This window comes from Molossus molossus, unplaced genomic scaffold, assembly GCF_014108415.1.
Source record: "Molossus molossus isolate mMolMol1 unplaced genomic scaffold, mMolMol1.p scaffold_m16_p_2, whole genome shotgun sequence".
In the NCBI taxonomy this organism is placed as follows: domain Eukaryota; kingdom Metazoa; phylum Chordata; class Mammalia; order Chiroptera; family Molossidae; genus Molossus; species Molossus molossus.
In genome coordinates, this window is record NW_023425355.1 from 115,354,601 (window position 1) to 115,376,250 (window position 21,650).

At 47.3% G+C, this 21,650-nt stretch overlaps 1 pseudogene; it reads right to left on the reverse strand.

Annotated features, from left to right (window-relative positions):
- Window positions 1-2,105: 2,105 nt before the first annotated feature.
- Window positions 2,106-21,650, reverse strand: part of LOC118635468 — a 72,222-nt pseudogene continuing 52,677 nt past the window's right edge.

Sequence of the window (21,650 nt, forward strand, 5' to 3'; positions counted from 1 at the left end):
TATTAACAGAAGAAAACAAAGGATCATTTTTGGGCCAGGACATCTTCTTCTGGGGGGAAGAGAACCGGAAGGAGTTGGCCTCTCCTTTCGATGGGGAATGGAGAGGGCCCATGTGAAAAATTACCTTACTGGTGCTTGGCCAGAAAATTCCAGACTGGTTGATTGAGATTTTGTTTCAGGGAGAGGTTGAAACTGCAGTTAGATCAGTTATTAAGTCTAGGTTTGGTATCATGGGCTTTTAGCACAAGTGACGCCATTTTGGGCCCATGGTTTTCTTTTTAACAGTGGTTTACCAGCTACGACTGTCTATGGTACTCAACACCCATTGCCACCTCTATCTGTGAGCCTTTCTAAAGAACAAACCTAGAAAGCTAAAAAAAAAAAAAACTTTCCCAGACTCCCTTGCAGCTTGGGTTCTGCATGTGAATGGAGTAAATTCTACCAGTTGGATGTGCAAGCTCTGACTGCTCAAGATTTGGAGGATGGAAGTGAGGTGGTGGTCATATCCCTGCGTCTTTGGCTGGTTTTCTGTATGAAAGCAAGGTTGTGTGAATTTTCTGAGCCAGCATTCTGCTACCCAGTCTTTGATCTTCTTAGATCAAAGTTCTGGTTATGTTCTTGAACCCAGTAGTCCTAGATTTCCACTTTTGTGATTGTGGCCGAGGGAGTAGCTCTCCCAGAGGGTCAGTCCCGCCATGTCCTGTGGTCATTTCTGGAGGACCTGCATTTGCTTTTTCCGCAGCCCTTCCAATGATGTTCTTTGCACCCAATTCCCCATATCGAATCCCTTCCTGTTAAAATACCCAAAGCAGGTCTGTTCCCTGCAGTGAACTCTGCTCCTCCTCTTCCTCTGGATTCTTCTCCCGCCATCCCTTCCTCCCCTGCCCCGGCTCTGTTAGAATGTTCTGTCCTCAGTTTCTCGCGTACCATCCTCACATGCAGAACTTGCAGCTCTCCTTTATGACTTTTATTTTTATTTTATTTTATTTTATCCTCACCCGAGGATACTTCTCCATTTTTTTGTACAGATAGAGTGGGAGAGAGAGGAAGGGAGAGAGAGAGAGAAACATCGACGTGAAAGGGACACATCGAGTGGCTGCCACCCGCACGACCAACCAGGGCCGGGGACAAACTGCAACCGAGGTACGTGCCCTTAGCGGGAACCGAACCCGGGTCTCTCCGGACCGCAGGCCGACGCTCTAACCGCTGAGCCAAACTGGCCAGGGCTCCTTTATGACTTTTTCCAAATGCCATCTTCTTTAGGGCAAACAAACAAGTCATCTCCCCTCATAGATTATACATTTTTTGAAGGCAAAGACCGGTGATATCCGCCTTTCCCATAGCATAACAGAGCAGAGGTGTTTAATAAATACCTGAATGTATAAGGGAGCAAACTAATTAATAGGAGTATGAATGATACCAGAGTATTATTGATTTCTGACCTCAAATTCCTGCCTTGCTCGGCTCCGATCCTCCTCCCCCATCATGTATTGTTCAGTGCAAAAAAGTACCAACCCTGGGCTCCAACTCCAACTCTGCACTTAACTCATTTTATGATATTACAAGTTACTCTGGAAGTGGTTTTCTCATCTGTAAAATGGGGCCAGTGTTCATAAATATCTACTTTTCAGGGTTATTGGGAGGAATAAAACTAGACAAATCGAGATTCTTGCCATAGCCACTTTAACTCAGCCAGCCCCGGGTGCAGGACTGGAATTCACCACTTTCAGAGTCAGGCGGCCTTCCGTGTGAATCCTGGCTCTGGCTCCCACTTGCTTTGAGTTCTGGTGCAACTTAATGCACCTCTCTGGTTCTTCAGTTCGTTGTCTGTAAAAGAAGTGAAAAAGCATCCCTTCCTCAGTCAGGGGTGGTAGGACTCCGCGGGTCTGTGTGTATCTGTGCTTGCAACAACACTATTGTGTAGATCCTATGACACTTAGTCGTTGCTCAATGAATGTGAATTCACTCTACACTGAGCAAATTCATATCCTGGTAGATGGGGAGCCTACTTATTTAAAGATGAGATTATAGCACCCCAAGAGTCATCTGTTATTTTGTGTTGTTTTCCTGACTGCTGATAGGGACTGGAGAGCTGCGGCGCCAGGCTAAAGTTCCACAGGAACTGTCTTCCCGAAATAGTCCTGCAAGAGAGAATGGGCAAGTGATGGAAAGACATGAGAAAGTTCTAGAAAGAGCAGGTGACAGTCAGCCAGACCAAGCACATTGCTTTTCTTCTACATGTTAACCTTTGGGTCATCCTGACTGCCCCTCTGTCACCCGTGAAGGGATTGGGAAAGGTCAAGGAGCAGGCTTCCGGAATCTATAGGAGACCCACCTGCAGCTCGCTCAGAGTTATTTCATTCTTTTTTTCCCTGCTTTGAGGGAGAGAATGTTTCCTGCTGTTGGGCGGGCAGTAGCCTAGCATGGATTCAGGACCCAGTTTTTGTAAATGAGGGTCTTATCTGGTTATCCAGCCAGGCTATTGACACAACCCCCTGCATCACTGAAGAATGTTTCAGTTGCAATTGACGATGTTATATGTCAATTACATCTCCAATAACAAAGAAATTGATGGGGAAAACCTACTGGAACTTCTCAGATCCCTATGAATGAAAAGTCAACAAGCAGAATTGGACTCCAGGGGTGATTCAGGACTGCAAAGCCAGTTCTGGGCTTTGCTCCCTTGGACAGGCTCCCTCTGTACCTCTCTGTGGTTACCCCTGCTGGCTTCAAAGCCCACCACCCCTCACGGCTTTCAGATGGTGTTGCCTCCAGACCTGTACTTAGATAGTATCCGATCCTGAAAAAGTTCTTTCTTCAAATCCTGGGCAAACGTTTCCCTCCATCTCACTGACTCCGGGCTGAAGCTGGACATCAGAAACATTCATTGCCTGCCCCTGGGTCTGGGGGTGTGGTAGGCTGAATTTCTAAAAATGGGCCCCGAAGATCCCATGCCTCTTAATACTCAGAAGCTGTAAATGTAATGAGATTTCACTGCTATGATTGTTATGTTATATAGCACAGTTGACCTTAAAAAAGGGAGGTGATGCGGTCCGCCTAATCGAATCACATGAGCCCGTAAAAGCAGAGAATTTTCTCTGGCTGGTGGCAGAAGAGAAAAGAGAAGGAAAAAATCAAAGCACCAGAAGAACTTGAGGTACCCTGGCCGGGTCGAAGATGGAGGCGGCCGTGTGAAAAACGTGAGGAGGGACTAGGTCCTGCCAACAACCTGAAGGAGCTTGGAGTGAATTCTTTTCCAGAAAGGAATGTAGCCCTGCCGACACCTTGATTTCAGCCTTGTGAGCTTCTAAGCAGAGAATCCGGCTGAGCCACTCTGTGCTGAGATTTCTGTGGAAACTGTGAGTTAATAAATGGGTGGTGGTTTAAGCAGCCAAGTTTGCGGTAATTTGTTATACGGCAAAGAAAAACAAAACCCTACTACAGGGGGTAAGGTCAACTCCTGCAACCACGTGGTTGAGAATGGGTCTGGTCTCCTGCTAGGCTTGTCAGATAAACACAAATACAAGACACTCAGTTAAATTTGAATTTCAGATCAATGACTAATGTTTTTTAGTATGAGTATGTTGCCAATTTGAATTTCAGATACACAGTAAACTTTTTCGGGTATAAATATATCCTGTGCAATATTTGGGATATACGTCAAATAAAAATCCTTCATTAAACTGAACAATTAAACAATTGAAATTCGAATTTCACAGCCCAAGTCACATGGAGAGTTCACATATAGGGAGTCTGGTCGACAGCTGACCTCCCAGATGACAGCCAGCCTCAACCTCTAGCCCCAAGCACGCACCATCTTGGATGTCCAGCCCAGCTAAACCTTCAGAAGACTTCAGTCCCAGACAGCACCTGACTGTAACTGCATGAGCCACCCCAAGCGAGAGCCACCCGAGCCCACTCCATCCACAGAATGTCAGAGGCAATCATGAATTGTTGTTTCATGTCACCACATTGTGGGGCAGTTTGTTGTTACACAATAATAGATCATTGAAACAGGGAGAATGGTACCCTGGCTGGTTTGGCTCAGTGGTTAGAGCGTCGGCCTGCGGTCCTGAGAGACCCGGGTTCGGTTCCCGCTAAGGGCATGTACCTCGGTTGCAGTTTGTCCCCGGTCCTGGTTGGAGTTGTGTGGGTGGTGACCGCTCGATGTGTCTCTCTCACATCGACGTTTCTCTCTCTCTCTCTTCCTCCTTCTTTCCCTCCCACAAAAATGTCCTTGAGTGAGGATTAAAAAAAAAAGAAACAGGGAGAATGGTCTCTTAATGGATATGACAGTTATCTTCAGGGGGATATGCAGAACTTCGTTCCCCTCTACCACTGTCCCCTCCCCACTTTTGAAATTCATTCCTTAATTGTTCCATGCCACTGTTGGTGAACTGAATGTTTCATGTTCATAAATGTTTCAGCCTGGTAGTTGAGGCCAAAGGCAGATCAGCCAGACATATCTGGGCTTATATTTTGACTTTGTGCAAATTACTTCACCTCTTTAAGCTTTGGATTGACCACAAGTAACATGTGAATGATGGGCCGGCCCCCAAGTCAGAGTGTCGTTGTTGTAAGGATCACATGGGAATAAGAAGTGCCTGGCATATAACAAATACTTAATACATGTTAGCTATTGTTATTCTCAGTAATGACATCCAGCAATAATTTCCACAAACAACTTCTATTTAATTATTGGCAGAAGGAACTCGAGTTTAATTGTCCTGGACCTAAAGCTATGGTTTGTGGTAGGGATCCCCTAGCTTGTACCCGCTGCTTGGCATATAACCCGGGCACTAATCACCTGGGTCACCTTCGAGCATATTTGACACTAGTTGAGCTTGGAGGATTCATTAGAAGTCACACGATCAAAGATAAATGACTTTAAAAAAATGATTTCGGTTGGTGTTTAGTTATAATTGTTTTAAATTAGAAACAAATTCTCCCGGCAGAGATTAGTGCAGCTCTGCTTGACGGCCCTAACCACACTGGCACCTGGCTTCCTCTGTCATCGCAAGGTTACCCCGATTCTGAGGGCTCCCCCAGCAAATCTCGGAGCAGGGTCAGGGGTCCTTCTGGTCAGGCCTGGCTCTAATCAGCTCAGTTTCACAGGAGAATTCCAGTCCTACCGCTCAGTTCCATTCAATGTTAAACCTGCATTTTTACCCCCCCCCCCCACGGCAACCCAAGAAGTTATACGCCAGGAACCTGAGAGAAGCAATGTTTATGGAAATGTTTTGAAGTCTGTGTTGCCTCTTTTCCTCCAGGTGGATGTTCTTCACTTTTCTTGCAATCAGTGACTCCTTTGAGAAGCTAATGAAAGATTTGGATCCGCTCTCTGGAAAACACACACACATTCACACAGCTTTGCCTGTGGTGCCAGGGAATGCTGGGCACCTTGAATCCTGGTGCATGGCTTCTAGGCTATGGATCTTTGCTTGGGGTATTCCAAAGTCTGTCCCATGGGAAGCCACCCTCCTGTGAAAGCCCCTTTTGGTCCCCACAGAGTTTCTCGGAATGGCATCTAGAGGTTCTCCAGCAGCCTATTTTGAAGGAAGTCATGAGAAAAGCCATATGGTTATGTAGAGGTGTACATCGCTCATCCTCATTGCCGTATAGTATGCGTGTGGGTAAGAAACTCTTGTCTTCTGTTGCTGTGCGTAACGTGAGAATGTTGTTCCTGATACAATATTTATGATAATTCAAGGTGAAAACTTGCCTCCTTGATCCCCATGGTAGGAGGAGCTGTGCATCTGTTGGCTTTTTTTTTAATCTAATTAATTTATTTTTGTTACAGATGTTTCTCCTTCCCCCCACTGATTCCCCCCTCCCCCCTCCTCCCCGCCCTGTCCCCAGCTTTGTTGTTCATGTCCACTGTTCATGCGTACATGCATATAAGTTCTGTGCTTTATCTCTCCCCCCACACCCTCCTGGGGATTGTCAGTCCGTACCCCACTTCCACGTCTCTGGGACTACCCCATTCCTCAGACTGTTATGTTCATTATATTCCACAAATAAGTGAGATCATATGATACTTGTCTTTCTCTGTTTGGCTTGTTTCGCTTAGGATGACACTTTCCAGGTCCCTCCATGTAGTCTCAAAGGATAAGAGATCTTTCGTTCTGACAGCTGCATAGTACTCCATTGTGTATATGTACCACAGCTTTTCTGTCCATTTGTCTACTGATGGACATTGGCTTTGTTTTTATGTCAGCAGCTTTGTAAATCACAGTGTGACCTGGGTCCCTTTTTCACGCGGGTTGCTGGGGAACTCAGCCTCAATTCCAGTGAGCCCTGTGGATTTTGCTGCAGGTAGTTTGTGTAATTACTTCATTCTTGGCTCCATCTTATTTTCCTATCCTTGTTTTCCCTCTATCTCATTTGTTCTTATATATTAGTAATTTATTTTATGCTGTTCTATTGTATGCAAACCTTAAAGACATCTTTGGAACAAGGCAGATATAAATTAATAAAAGTGCATAGTGGCTAATGGAAGCCCTGGACAACTTTCTTCTTGTCAAAACAATTGTCCCTGAATATACTGATCCATTCCATGGGGATGTGGAGGGTAACTGAGGAAAGAGGTGAGAGGACCGAGGGGTCTTTGAGCAGAGAAGTGGGCACGGCTAGGAAATCGCCCCTGACTGGAATAGAAGGAAATGCAGGGCACTTAATTTGGATTTTTTTTTCCTGTCTTCCAATTAAACACAAGCCTCCCCCACCTTCATGGGAGAAAATATGTATTTAAAAAAATGAGGTCATTTAGAAAAGTTATTTCATTATGAAGAATTTCTAAAGTAGATTAAACACTTTAATGAGCTCCCATGTACCCCTCACCCAGCCTGAGTAACCATGAACTCATGGCCAACCTTGCCCTATTCATATGCTTCTCCTGTGTGACTATGATTCTTAATGGTTTTTTTCTTTTTTTTTTTATCCTCACCCGAGGACATTTTTACATTTATCTTCAAACAGAGTGGGAGGGAGAGAGGGAGGAAGAGAGAGAGAGAAACATCCATGTAAGAGAGAAACATCGGCTGGCTGCCACCCACACGACCCCAACTGGGGCCGGGGACAAACTGCAACTGAGGTACATGCCCTTAGCGGGAACCGAACCCAGGGCTCTCTGGTCCACGGGCCGATGCTCTACCTGCTGAGCCAAACCGGCCAGGGCTGATTTTTAATTTTTAATCAAAGTATAATATATATACATAAGAGTGCACATATTGTAAGTAGATGTTGAACACATTTTCATACATTAAACACACCTGTGTAATCAGCTTCTGTGTAATCAGCATGAAGGACAAAAACTGAATATGACTGATGTCCCCTCCCCCCAGAAACTCCCAATTCTGCTCCCTCTGCCTCCTCCAAGGTGACCACTCTCCTGACTCCTAATGTCATAGATGAGTTTTGCCGCATTCTGATCTTTATATAAACTGAAATAGACAGTATAGATTTTTGAGTCTGGCTCCTGGTGCTCAGTATTATGTTGGTGAGATTCATCCAGAGTGTGTCCACTGGTAGTTCATTCCTTCTTATTGTTGAGTAGTACTCTCTTGGATGAACGTGCCGTGGTTTATCTATTCCTTTTTCTTTCGTATTTGGGCAGTGCCAATTTAAGGCCACTATGAATAGCTGCTATGAATATTCTAGTACATGTCCTTTTGGGTGAACATATGTGGGTATACCCATCCTTTGTTATTCTGAAGCCAATCCCAGACATCATATCATTTCGCCCACCATTATTTTATATATTTATATTATTTTTTATATCTCTAAAAAAGGACATTACTGCGGTAGCATTTAGGTAATCAACAGTTTAGGTGATAAATACCTAAACATTAATAATAAAAACAAATAATTCCTTAATACAATCAAATACCTAGTCAAGGTTTATTTATTTATTTTTTATTAGCACTCTTTTTTTTTTCTTTAATCCTCACCCGAGGACATTTTTTTGTTTTTTGTTCAGATAGAGTGGGAGGGAGAGAAAGAGAGAGAGAGAAACATCGACGTGAAAGGGACACATCGAGTGGCTGCCACCCGCACGACCAACCAGGGCCGGGGACAAACTGCAACCGAGGTACGCGCCCTTAGTGGGAACCGAACCCTGGTCTCTCTGAACCGCAGGCCGACGCTCTAACCGCTGAGCCAAGCTGGCCAGGGCTCTAGCCACGGTTTAAATGAGCAATTGTAAGATCACCTTTAAGGCCCTGGAGCAAATAAAGTGTAAGAGGCAGAGCCCCAAATGTCTACTAATGAAGAACATTTGTCATTTCCACCTCTGCCTGCCGGTCAGCTTTGTGTCAGGTAAGGAGCCTGGCGTGGGGTTCACAGCTGCAGAGGGAGGCTGGAGTGGAGGTTCCCCCCTCCATCCCTGCTCTGCTCTCTTCATCTGGACTAAGCACTCTATGGAGATGGTCCCAGTGGACCACTGTGATTATCAATGGCTCTTTCAAACCAGAGGACGAAGGCGCTGTTCTCCCTGCTCTGCCACCTGAGCATCACAGGCTGCCAAGGCAACAGCTCAGCGAAAATACTTCATTCAATCACATTCAGTCCTGAAACACTGAGTTTTACTTTTATTTACTTATTTCCAAAGCCTTGGTGATGTCTCACCTCATTATGATTTTTTATTTAAAAAAATAAAATTTATTGGGGTAACATTGGTTAATAACATTATCTAATTTCCAGGTGTACAAGAGTATAATTTGACATCTGCGTACTCTATTATGTGCTCATCACCCGAAGTATAGTTTCCTTCCTTGGTGATGTCTCACCTCATTATGATTTTCATCTTAAAATAATGTTTAATGATGGAGTTTTTCCAACATACTCAAAAGTAGAGAGAAGAATGTAATGAACCCCAAGCATCCATTACCCAATTTCAGTAATCTCTTCAAATGTTTATGAAGAAATGAGTTCGTGTTTCAAGGTTGCTGGTTTATCATTTGTCTTCCCTCCTCAAATGCCATGGAAATGATAGAAAAGTAAAAATAAAGACATAACTGTGTTGGGAGGGGTTGCACGGAGGGGGAGTACGTGTGACTCCAGATAAACAAATGGATACTTACTTGTTAAAGCTGGGTGATGAGTCCATGGCGGGCTTGATTATATTTAATTTAATTTATTTTATTATTATTATTCATTTTAATCCTCACCCAAGAACATTTTTGCATTAATCTTCAGATAGAGCGGGAGGAAGAGAGAGAGGGAAACATTGATGTGAGACACATCGACTGGCTGCCACCCACACGACCCCAACTGGGGCTGGGGACAAACTGCAACCGAGGTACGTGCCCTTAGTAGGAACCGAACCCGGGTCTCTCTGGTCCGCGGGCCGACGCTCTAACCGCTGAGCCAAACAGGCCAGGGCTTTATTTTTTTTGATTGAAATATTTAATTCACCATCTGCACCACTTCAAGTGTACAGCTCAGTAGCATTAAGTACATTCACATTTTTGTGCAACCAATCTCCAGAACTCGTTTTTGCAAAACTTGAAAACTTTTCATCTTGCAGCTCTATAATCATTAAACACCAACTCCATCTCCACCCCCAGCTCCTGGCAGCCGCCACCTTTCTATTCTCTGTCTCTCTGCTTTTGATTCCATATCCCCTACAAGTGGAATCAAACAATATTTGTCTTTTTGTGACTGACTTATTTCACTTAGCATACTTTTCATCATAACCTTTTATTTACTTTTGTATGTACTTGAAATTTACAGACTGAAATGTTACATGAAAACCAAAGCCTAGCCGCGAAGCTGGGAAAAGCTGTTATCAGTTGGCCAGAAATTTTGGAAAGATGTAAGGGAGACAGGCTCCTCACAGCGGTGCTGATGATCCCATATTCTACACAGGCGAAAGAGACTTTTCCCTCTCAGAGATGGTACTCTGGAAAACTCTGGAAGAATCCCAAGATCGGAGGGAGCAAGGGCTGGAGGAGGGAAGATGAGCTGTGGGTCTGTAGGTGAGGCTGCAAGTTGAGGGCTCTGCCCTGATCCCACCTGCCAGAGGGTTGGCCTCTGATACTTGCCTCCGGGCTAAAGCCGTGAGAACAACTCTCCAACATCTGGGGCTCTCACCCAGCACATCCCCACAGGCAGGGGCTGGAGAAAAGGGCATGACCCTAGGCGGTGGCCATGGAGGAAGGGACTCCCTAGGCTTGGAGAACAAGCTAGCACATGTCAACAAGGAAAAGTGGCTTGACCCAAGGCCTTTCTCACCACAACCGTCATGAGCGTTTGGGTTTCCATAACCAGAACTGGCCGTCACCGCCATGAGCGCAGGCGTTTTGCAGTGGAGTTTAGAAAGTGCAAACCAGCCTCCACTGGAGATGGGCCTGGACCTTCATCTCTAACAGGAACAGAGAGTACAGAATTATCAAACATATTTGAGGAAAACCAACATTGTGAAAGAGGCACCAAACTAAACAAACAAGGGAACTAATCCCCACAGAATTCTCCCAGGGTATAGACGCATATTTAAATGAAGTAAAAGTGCTATCCATAAATAAAAAGCTGACTGCTATCAAAAGAATATGTCAGAATTCTTGGAATGAAAAATGTGCAGTTGCTGACACAATAAGTTCATTGGATGGAGTGGCCGACTGGCCATGGCTGAAGACTTGAATTGATGACTTAGGCTGAAAGATTCTCTCGAAAAGTGCAAAAAGACAGGGAGATTTTTTTTTAAGAAAGCAGAAGAGAAAAATAAAGAGATATGGATCAGGAGCTGAAATTCAAATATCGATCTAATGAGAAATTTCAGAAGCAAAGAACAGAGAGCTTGTAGGAGAGGAAATTATCAAAGTAATGCAAGCATAAACAGTTTCCCTGAGCCAGAGAAAAGAACCCCGGTCTTTAGATTTTGAGAGCAGACCGAGTGCCAAACAGGATGAATTATAAAAGACCCATTCCTAAAGGCATCACAATTTTGAACTCCAGGGGTAATTTTAGGAAAAAAAAAAAAAAAATCCAAATCTTCCAGAAAGATAAAAAATAGTATTCTGGCGTTAAACACCTCAGCTGGAAAGCTGGAAGACAAATCATGCCATGTCTTCAAAATTCTGAGGGAAGATTATTTTGAGATTTGAATTCTGTACCTGTATCAAAGCTTAACCAGGAAAACAGAACCCAGCAGCTTCGTCCCCTCGGAGTCAGGAGCATGAACATTCTCCCTTCCTCCTGGCTTCCCACCTCCTACCAATGCCTCCTATTGGCAGAACCTACCAGAAAGACAGCTGGGAAATGTCTGCAGTCTCGCGGCCCTGGTGGTATAGAACTGAGTTGAAAGAGGCAGGTACGGTGCCGACGCAAGTCAATATTCAAATGTGCGGGCACAGTAAATATATTTTTGGGTAGGACAGCATGCGGGACATTTGACACTTTGGGAAAGAACTCCTCGAGGTGTTCTCTGCCAGAGCAATAAAGTGAACGGATTGAAGAAAGAGGAAGACAGAGGACTGTCAGACTCAGCAAAGACAGAGACAAATGACTCATGTCAGCGGTATCCCCGGTGAGGGAACCAGGGACAAGGCACAGGGGAGGCAGACCATCCCGGCTCAGCTGCCTGTTTGCTCCCCACGGAGAAGCTTGGCAGGCAGGGGAGGGAGGTCAGGGTGGTGAATGTGTGGGAAGGGGGTGTTGTTATATCAGAAGTCCAGATGGGGCAGAGGTATAGAATATTCCCCTGGCAAACTTTTGGTCTTGACTCTAGCACCCTTCCACACCCCCTTTTAGCAAAAAAAAAAGATGGGCCCAGCAGTGTTTGAGAGACCCCTCTGGGGGTAGCAGCACCTCCTGGACCTTCCGGGCCTTCCTTCTGCCCGCTGGCTCTTTGGTTTCCCCTCCCCGCCCCCCCCCGGCCCTGCCCAGTGCTCTCCCAGCGTCACAGCCTCGGACGATCGGATTTAAATCATTTGCCATTTAATTTGTGCTTTCGTTGGAGATAATAGATTAACCGGAGGAATGAAACACGGACGAACTTCGGAGTTTCAGGCTATTTATGGCCAGTGGAAGGGAAGGAGGGCTATTTCAGTGCTTCTCAAATGGTTACAGAGAGGCCACAGTTTTCATATAAGTATTTCCAGGGAGGAATCTTGCCAAGAGAAGAGAGAAAAGGAGGCTGGGGGAGAGCTGGCCAGGGAAGGGTGGGGATGGTGTAGGCTCTTTGCATACTACCTGATGAAAAGTACCTTTAAAAGGATCTTTAGCCCTGGCCGGTTTGGCTCAGTGGTTAGAGCGTCGGCCTGTGGTCCGGAGAGACCCGGGTTCGGTTCCCGCTAAGGGCACGTACCTCGGTTGCAGTTTGTCCCTGGCCCTGGTTGGGTCGTGCGGGTGGCAGCCACTCGATGTGTTCCTTTCACGTTGATGTTTCTCTCTCTCTCTCTCTCTCTCTCTCTCTCTCTCTCTCTCTCTCTCTCTCTTTCTCTTTCTCCCTCCCACTCTATCTGAACAACGACAACAAAAATGGATCTTTAAAAAAGTCTGTTAAGATACTTAAAATGTATCTTTAAATGCTCAGGTAATAAAGACAAGGTTTTCCCAAATGTTCCAGGCACTAGTAACTGCCTCCCCATGACCATCCTTCTCTTCGTCCTACTGCCTGTCTTAGTCTGCCCAGGCTGCCATAACAAAGGACCACACACTGGGTGGCCTAAACGACCCACCGTTCTGGAGGCTGGGAGCCCGAGATCAAGGTGGTGGCACCTTGTCGGGTGGATTTCTCTTGACGTCTCTCTCCTTGACTTGCAGTGGCCTGCTTTCTGCCCATGTCCTCACATGCTCTTTCCTCCGTGTGTATCTGTGTTCCAATCTCCTCTTCTTATAAGGACACCGGGCATATTGAATTAGCCACCCTAATGACCCCATTTTAACTTAATTATCTCTTTAAAGGCTCTATCTCCAAATACAGTCACATTTTGAAGTACTGGGGATTAGGACTTTAACATATGAATTATAAGGAGACACAATTAAGCCCACAACACTAATAGAACTCCAGTTTTATGCGTAATGGCGATGCGCCCTGCTAAGAACTTGGGTTTCCCAGCCTCCCTTGCAGCTACTGGTTAACGAGATATAAACTGGAGTTCCTGGGTGGAATATCTGGAAAGCTCCTTAGAAGAGGGGCCAAATCAGCTCAGGAGACTTCTTCTGCTCTTCCTCTCTATTTTGCCCGGAACTCCGACTTGATGGTTGGAGTTCCAGTGGCCATCTTAAGAGCATGGGGTGATGGTCACCCCTAAGAATGGAGGAGAAAAGGGCTGAGTCCTTGGTGGCTTCATGGAGTGGCCATAACTGCCCTAGATGGCCTGCCTCGGCACTGATTATTACAGGATAGAAAAACACATCCCTTTCTTGTTTAAGCCCTCAGTTTTTAGGCTCGTGTTACTGCAGTTGAACACAATGCCTAATTGTCAGGGCAGTAAGTCCTTTGATTTTCCAGTCCTAGAAACATGTTCCTTTGTAGCCTGACAGTGCGATCTGTAGGGTGGGGCCTGGCTGGAGGAAGACTGGGCTGGGGAAACCGTGTCTCCAGCACTGATGGAAAAGAGGCAGAGAGGGAGAGAGAGAGAGAGAGAGAGAGAGAGAGAGAGAGAGAGAGACGCTCCATGCTGATGACTGAAGCTGAGAAATTGGCAGGCGGCGTTAGCCCCTCTGAGAATCTAGAAACAGACAGTGTTTGAAGTGGGGTGGGGATGCCATCCTGCATCTTCTAAGAAGCACCTGAGGATAAAAGCTCTGGAAGCCGAGGTGTCTGTAAAAGTAACATGCGGAGAATCACTAAATGGATGTGAAGGCTCCTCGGGTCCTTTATGTTCCCTCCGCATGGAGCAGAAGGCCCTTCCGATTAGGCAGACGTTGTCCTACTCTCGAGGGGTCAGTGTGAGTGGCGTTTGTCTGGTGGGGTGTCACCAGTCGGGAGGGAGGGCTGTCGAGACAGAGCATGTGGGCAAAGGCTCTCAGCTGCATCCTCTTCCCCGGCACGCACTCAACATACCAAATGAACCTGAAGCCGGGATTCGTACATGACAGCAGGGAGATAAGCAGGGAAGAAAAGGCGCACGAGGAGGATGATGAATATTCTATTTGTGACATTTTTCCTGTATTCAGTCAAACAGAAGAAAGTGTTCAAATAACAAGCAGTCACTTTGGTGGCTAGTGTGGCAGTTCCTTGGTAATGCAACACTTAACTCGCTTCCTTCTGAGGAGGGGTGGTCCTTCGTGGGATGCTGGGGGCAGATGGGGAGGCCCGGGAGTGGGAACAGGACAGAGGTTCTGGGAGAACTTTCCATGGCCAGCCCTGCCCCTGACGGTTGCTGGAGGGGCTAGCTCCCTGAACCTCTCACTCTGCTCTTCCTGCCATGGAAGGAATGGAAAGGAAGCTATTCTCCTGTAGGTGGGAGGAGCCAGATAGGATCCTGGGGGTGGGTGGTTCATAAATCCCAGGGATGGGTATAGGGGTGTCCAATGCCGGGCCCGCGCCTGTCCCCAGGGCTTGTTCCTGCTGTGACCCGAAGGCACTGCGGGGATTAGGCACAAAGGCCGGCTGCGAGTTGCTGTGTTGGAGTGTCTGTCCTAGGTTGGCTGAAGGAGTTTGCATTGGGGGTAGATATGAGAGGGAAGGAAAGGAAGTCAACACTGAATGTGGTAACGAGCAGTTTAGTACTGTGGACCACTGGGACGCAGTCCCACCCAGGACCTCTCAGAGGCAATGTAGAGTTTGCTAATGGGGTGAGGAAGCTGGGGTAGCAGCCATCAACTCTTGTCCATTGTTGGTTGAGGGACACTTCCAGGAATGACAGTTCTGCAGCCCTCCAAACCCACCTAGCGTGCAGCCCAGCACGCTCCCGTGAGCCGGATAAGCCCTCAGGCAGGGCTGCAGGTGTCTCCAGTAAGACACTTGTGTGGGATCAGTCGGTGCCAAGGTGTCTGGGTGGGGTGCTGGCAGCGACTGCTACTGTGCTTAGGCAATGAGTTCAACGGGCATGTGACAGGTCTAGGCCAAATACATACATGCTGTCAGATTCATCTGTTTGCTCTCAGATCGGTCCCTGGCTTTTCTTTCTTTCTTTTTCTTCTTTCTTTCTTTCTTCTCTTTCTTTCTTCTTTTCTTTCTTTCTTTCTTTCTTTCTTTCTTCTTCCTTCCGTCTTCCTTTCCTTCCTCCTTCCTTTCCTTCCTTCCTTCCTTCCTTCCTTCCTTCCTTCTTCCTTCTTTCTTCCTTCCTTCTTTCTTTCTTTCTTCCTTCCTTCCTTCCTTCCTTCCTTCCTTCCTTCCTTCCTTCCTTCCTTCCTTCCTTCCTTCCTTCCTCTCTCTCTCTCTCTCTCTCTCTCTCTCTTTCTTTCTTTCTTTCTTTCTCTCTCTCTTTCTTGTACCAAATTACTTTATTTGAAGGAATGGTACAAATGAAAAGATGTAAGTGGATGATTTGGTACAAGTTATAGAAAAGGTAAAGGTAACTCCAACATGCACGTACTGCCTTGGTGACCAGGGAAGTCACCCCCGTGGCTATGGGCAGCAGCATGAGGTTAGCTCTCGTCACGTCTCCCAGGGTGGGCTTGTCAAAGAGATGCTCTGCCCTGCCAGACTCAGGGGCCCCCCACCTGCGCAAGTGGTCTCCCAGTTCTCTGATGGATTTCACCTGCTCATTCAAGTAGTGAGTTTCAAGGAAGTCACACAAGTGGGGGTCATTTTTGTCAGTGGCCAGTTTGTGCAAGTCCAGTAGTGACTGATTCACACTTTTTCCCACGTGTAACGCACACTCCATCGCGTTCAGCCCATTCTCCCAGTCGTCACGGTCTGGGTTCTTGATGTCCTGGAGGAAGATTCCGCCACCTCGTTGGTTCTGCAGCCTCATCAGTTTCTCAGCATGTTCCCTCCTCATGCGATCGGGGAAGGAAATACTTGGCCAAGTTCTTCAAAGCCACGTCATCGCGGTCAAAGCAGTGAGACGTGGACAGGTAGACGTAGGAAGCGTAGAGCTCCAGGTTGATCTGGCGGTGGGTGGTGGCCTCCGGGTCCCGGTGGGCGTTCTGGCACCTGCGAGGTGGCCGCGGTGGAGTCACGGTGGGCGGCTGAGGACAGGCGGGTGCGGGCGCTGGAGCGGGGGCCTTGGGGGTGTCCGAGGCGCTGTGAGGAGGTGGCCCAAGGCTGGATCAGGTGGCTGGGGGGATGGGTCGAGCGCTGGGTTCCGTCCAAGCACTGTTGAAGCAGGAAACCATGGCGACTCTCCACCAAGACTGCGTCCCTCCCTGGCTTTTCTACCCTGCTGTCTCACAGAGCGATTCCTTGCTCTCTTATTATCTCGCTTCCTGGCATATTTGGCCAATGGGAGACTCTGGTGGAAGTCCTAGGGCGGGAGAGGAAAGAAGATGGGTATTCTTTCCCATTATCTGTGTTGGATGACATCTCTGTGGCAGCGGGGTCTCCTCCACAGCTTCATTCCCCTGAAAGACTGTGGTCCCAGTTTTTGCCAAGTAGCCCTGGCTTCGAGGCTGTAATTCTACCATCTCCTCTTTGTGTCCTTCCAGCTGGAAATGTAAGCTTGCGAGGTTGGGTTTGCCTATTTGCAGTTCTGTCATTGCCATGAGAAGCACCGTGTCCCGGTAGCTGCTGCCCCTCCACCTCAGACCCAGAGTCAGACTTCACCCCAATCTGCAATGAGGAGGCGCGCTCAGCCAGAAGCAGAGCTGCGCAGTGGAGCCCAGCTGAGATGAGCTGACCTAGAGATGTAAAAGCAGGCATGAATGTTGTTTTAAGCTGCTGAGCTTGAGCTATTATGTGGCAGGCACTATGCAAGATACTTTGCGTGGGTTACCTTATCGAATTCTCATGAAATCTGTGTGAGGTATGTACTCCTCTCACCATTTTACAGATGAGGACAAGAGGTGAGGCAGCATTCATTCTCATCACCTCGAAGGTCAGTCATAAGCTCTTCTTTCTGCCTGTCACTCAGATGCCCAGTTGTCCCATCAGACTTCACTTACAAAGCACAAGTCTAAACACAAATTTATTAAGCATTTCAAGGTGACAACAGCAGAGCATTAAACCAAGCACATGGCCATTCTGATCACCGGGCCCTGTGTGATTACTCAGAGTGCATGCCCATGAAGTTGGCCCCGGGCATATACATACACAGCGGTATGCTGGTAAATGTTTAAAAACCAGATGTCTGGGGAAAAAACAAAAGAGCCCTGATTGGTAGCATTTACGACCATGGCTGCTTTTAAGCTATTAACATGGTGTCTTGTCACTGAATGAAGAGGTAGAAAGAGATGTGCACAATCGGCTCTGTGGAGCTGGTATGAGCCGGCTGGTATGAGGGGGTGGGATGTGTGGGGGGTGGTGGTCTTCAGAGCAAGGTTGAAGGACTTGATGGCGGCCATCTTTGGAGACAAGCTAGTAGGTATACAATGACCCTGAAGAGAGAGTGAGAGAATGTGTGTGTGTGTGTGTGTGTGCGTGTGTGTGTATAGAATGAAAAAAGACGGAAAAGATATATACTAAAATGTTAACAGTGATTATTTCTTGGTCATAGGATTAGAGGTGATAATAAAATAATTATTTTGGCTTATCTGCAGTATCCACATTTTCTAAAATAGATACGCATTACCTTTGTAATAAAAAAAACGATAAAAAGCATCCACAAAATGTTTCCAAAAAGTTAGTGCAATCTTTAAAGCATAGGCTTTAGTAGTGCAAGCCTGTAATAGTTGCTACATGCCATGAATAATTTACAAATTAAATTGATTTTAAAGCACAGCTAAAATAAATTTGATAAGATGGGGCACAGTTATGTTCTTTCTTATCATTCACATTTGTACATTTTATAGTCAATGAAGAGTGACAGCCACTATTTAGAATTCCAGCAAAGAGCAACCATAACTGTTTGTCACCTGCTCAGCATCTAAACAATAGCCTGAATGGTCAGCTGCCCAGCTTGGGCAGGAGCGAGGGGAACCAGAATCCACACTAAATAACCAAGTTTATGACTGTTGAGGCAGGAAGGAGGAGAGGATGGTCTCTTCAGAGAACTGATGAGAACAGTAAGGAGGGTTGAAATATGTCAGGGAGACATAAGGGGAGGGGAGAGGAGAATGAAGGGGGCTATCAGTGTGTATCAAAATCTCACACTGAGGCCATGAAATAGAGTTTCATAAAGATGAGGAGACAGGGAAACATTTCAGGCCAGGAGCTGGGGAAGGAGAAACAAAACAAGGAGGGTAGGAAGGAAGGGACCCAAATGTCAAAACCCAGAGAGACCCCTGGGAGTATCAAGGTTTAGAACAGGTCTGCGTGCTGCATCCGTGCGCATGTTGGATGATCACGGGATGGGTCAAAGAGATTCCTGATTATCGTGGGTTTGGGTGGGTGGCGAACTGCAGCATCCCATTGGCTGATCTGTGATCAACAAGGAACTTAGCTGGATGCTGCTAGGTTCCTCTTTCCAAAGGAAGGTTCCCAGAGGAAGCCCCTCGCGAGAAAGGGGCTCACCTCTGGTTTGTTGGAAGGGAGAAGAATTAAGAGCTGTTTGTCTCATCTACATTGCATTTGATGAAACGCCAGACGCTCTGCCCCACTCCTGAAACTCTAATGTGCACACTGCTGAAATGTGTTGTGTGTTAACTGGTTAATGTGCTGGTTAAAATACAGGTTCGAATTCAGCAGGACTGGGGTGGGGGGAGGGGAAGAATCCACGCTTCTAAAAGGTCCTTAGGTGATGCTGACCCTGGTGGCGGTGAGCGGACCACAGTTAGCATCTGGGTGACAGTGTCTAGATAGGGCGGTTTCCTTCCCTGTGGTTGGGTTCCAGTGAACGGCGGACCGGAGGAGCGTCCTGCCCAGTGCTGCTGACTTTTGCAGTGGGCCCGGCTATAGGTGGGGAGGAAGGAGCCAGGCGATTTCCCCACATCCCTTCTTCCTGTTTGGGTATTGGGTTTCTCTCCCCCTGTTCTCAGCTTCGCCTCCCTCCGTCTTTCCTTCTCTGCACGCCTTCCTCTTTGCAACAGCCTCGTCATTATTGCAGGCGATTTATTTTTAGAGTCAAGGCCACAGAGTTGCAGATTCTGCAAGGCCTAAAACAAATCGACAAACGGAAAGTGTTTGTCTTTGAAGCGGTGTGAATGAGGGGCCTGCTAGCGGGGCCTGTCAAGAAGCTCTTATCTCGGCTTGTTTTCCGAGTCGCCCACGTGGGCTGCCTTCTTCTCCCCTCCCAGATCAGAAAGGAGGTTGAAACACAAGAAGCAAACTGAAATCTCTTAATCTTTCCCCTGTGAGATCTTGCCCAAATCCTGCTTTTAGCTGACCACCATGACAGAGGTGGCGGGTTCCAGAAAAGGGGCAAAAAGGAACAAGACAAAGCTGGGCCGTGGCGGGGCCCCAGATCCCGAGGGAAGGGATCAGAATCAGAGAGGAATGTTCATAAAAATAAGTAAGTATGAGGTAGCGGGGCCGGGGATGGAAATGATGGCGGTTGTGAGAATTGTCTTTCATTTTCATCGAACTCCAAAGTGGGGACTTGGTGAAGGACATGGAAGAAACAGCCCCACTGGGTGACAGCAACTGTCTAAGAACCTTTTCGAGGGAACTGCAAGGCGAACAAGACAAAACAGCTGCTCAGCAGACTCTTGTTTATTCTCCCAGAGGCCCCACTAAGTAAAGTTAGCCCTGATTCCTTCCTGTAGGTTCTGGGGCCAGGTCTCCCCAGCTCCATTGCTGTGCTCGTATTAGGTGGTAATTTCTTTACTGTCGCTGGTCTTCAAAACCTGAGACCCCAGGGACCAGGTCAAGACCACCTTTGTATTCCCAGGGCTTCCTCTGGGCCAGGCACTTTGCCACATGCATTCTGATAATGGGAAAAAGAATCCTAAGCTAGCAGCTGTTGAACACTACCATGGAGTTCTTTGCTAAGTGTTTCCATGCAAACTTCATTAGCTCCCTTAATTCTCACACCAGTGCCATCAGGTAAGTATTACACCCATTTCACAGAGGAGGAAACAAAGGCCCAGCTGGGGTTAGAATGGATTCCTTCTTCTTTTTTTTTTTTTTTTATCCTCACCCGAGGACATTTTTCCATTTTTTGTTCAGGTAGAGTGGGAGGGAGAGAGAGGAACAGAGAGAGAGAGCGAAACATCGATGTGAAAGGAACACATCGAGTGGCTGCCACCCGCACGACCAACCAGGGCCGGGGACAAACTGCAACCGAGGTACACGCCCTTAGCGGGAACCGAACCCGGGTCTCTCAGGACCGCAGGCCGACGCTCCAACCGCTGAACCAAACCTGCCAGGGCAGGATTCCTTCTAATTTATGGACTCCTGATTGTGTGTGCTTTAGACTAGGGGTCCAGAGGTATTCGCCCTCTCCCTCTGCCTTCCCCCCTCCCTGCACAAATTCCCAGGTCCAGTTTCCTCGGCTTTGTATGAGAAAGTGACTGTTCCTAAAATTAGATCATGAAGCAGGTGGAGGTGCCTAGGTCTGTTAGTTTAACCAGTATTTCCTGAGTAACTGCTATGTTTCAGGCCCAGTTCTGGGCATGGGAATTGCGCGGTGAACAGAACAGTGAGGTTCCCTGTCTGGAGGATGCTTCTACCCAATGGGAAGCCAGGCAGCCAAACAAGTAAATGAATGAATGTCTCATGAAACTTACATGGAAAGGAGTCAAGTCGGGTAAGGAGAAGGTGTGCGGACTGTTTTAGATGGTCAGGGAAGGGCTGTGGAGTAGAGACCCAGAGAAGGGGAGGCAGATGGGGGACAGGGAGGACCACTCAGGTTGTGGGAAAAGCAAGTACAAGAGCCCAGAGGCAGGGCCAGGCTTGGAGGGTTCATCAACAGGCCAGTGTGGCTGGAACAGAGGGTGCGCAGTGTGGAAGGATGGAGACACGGGGCCTGATTCGTAGGCAGGGCTAGATCAGGTGGGTCATGGTGAGGAGCTGGGATGATTTTCTTGAGTAGTAGATCACACTCTTCCGTGGGCATCACTTCCCTAGAGAGTATGTAAAAAGTGCCCACTTCAGCCCCTTCTCAGCTACTCAGAAGCTGAAGGTCTGTGGAACTGGGCGCAGGCATAAGAAACCACACTACTGCCCTGGCCGGTTTGGCTCAGCGGTTAGAGCGTCGGCCTGCGGTCCTGAGAGACCCGGGTTCGGTTCCCGCTAAGGGCATGTACCTCGGTTGCGGTTTGTTCCCGGCCCTGGTCGGTTGTGCGGGTGGCAGCCACTCGATGTGTTCTTTTCACATTGATGTTTATCTCTCTCTCTCTTCCTCTCTCTCCCTCCCACTCTACCTGAACAAAAAATGGAAAAATGTCCTCGGGTGAGGATAAAAAAAGAAAAAAAAGAAACCACACTACTGATTCCTAAGATCTGGGGGATGTTCATTACAGCTCCTTGTCTGTCTCGACTAACTGAAGGACCTTGTATCTCAGGCATGGCTGAGAGGCAGTGGGGCAGATTCCTTGGGCAAAGGAGTAGCCTCTGAACCCGAAGTATCTTGAAGGCATCGTCGGTGATGCTGATGTTGAGTGGGAGGCCTCCACTCTTTACCCCACACCTCTAGAATTCCCGAAGGGGTCTTTGAAAATAAAAACATATAAGAATTCCGCACAGACCCTCCAGTTGTGCCAGTTGCAGAGAACACACCGTG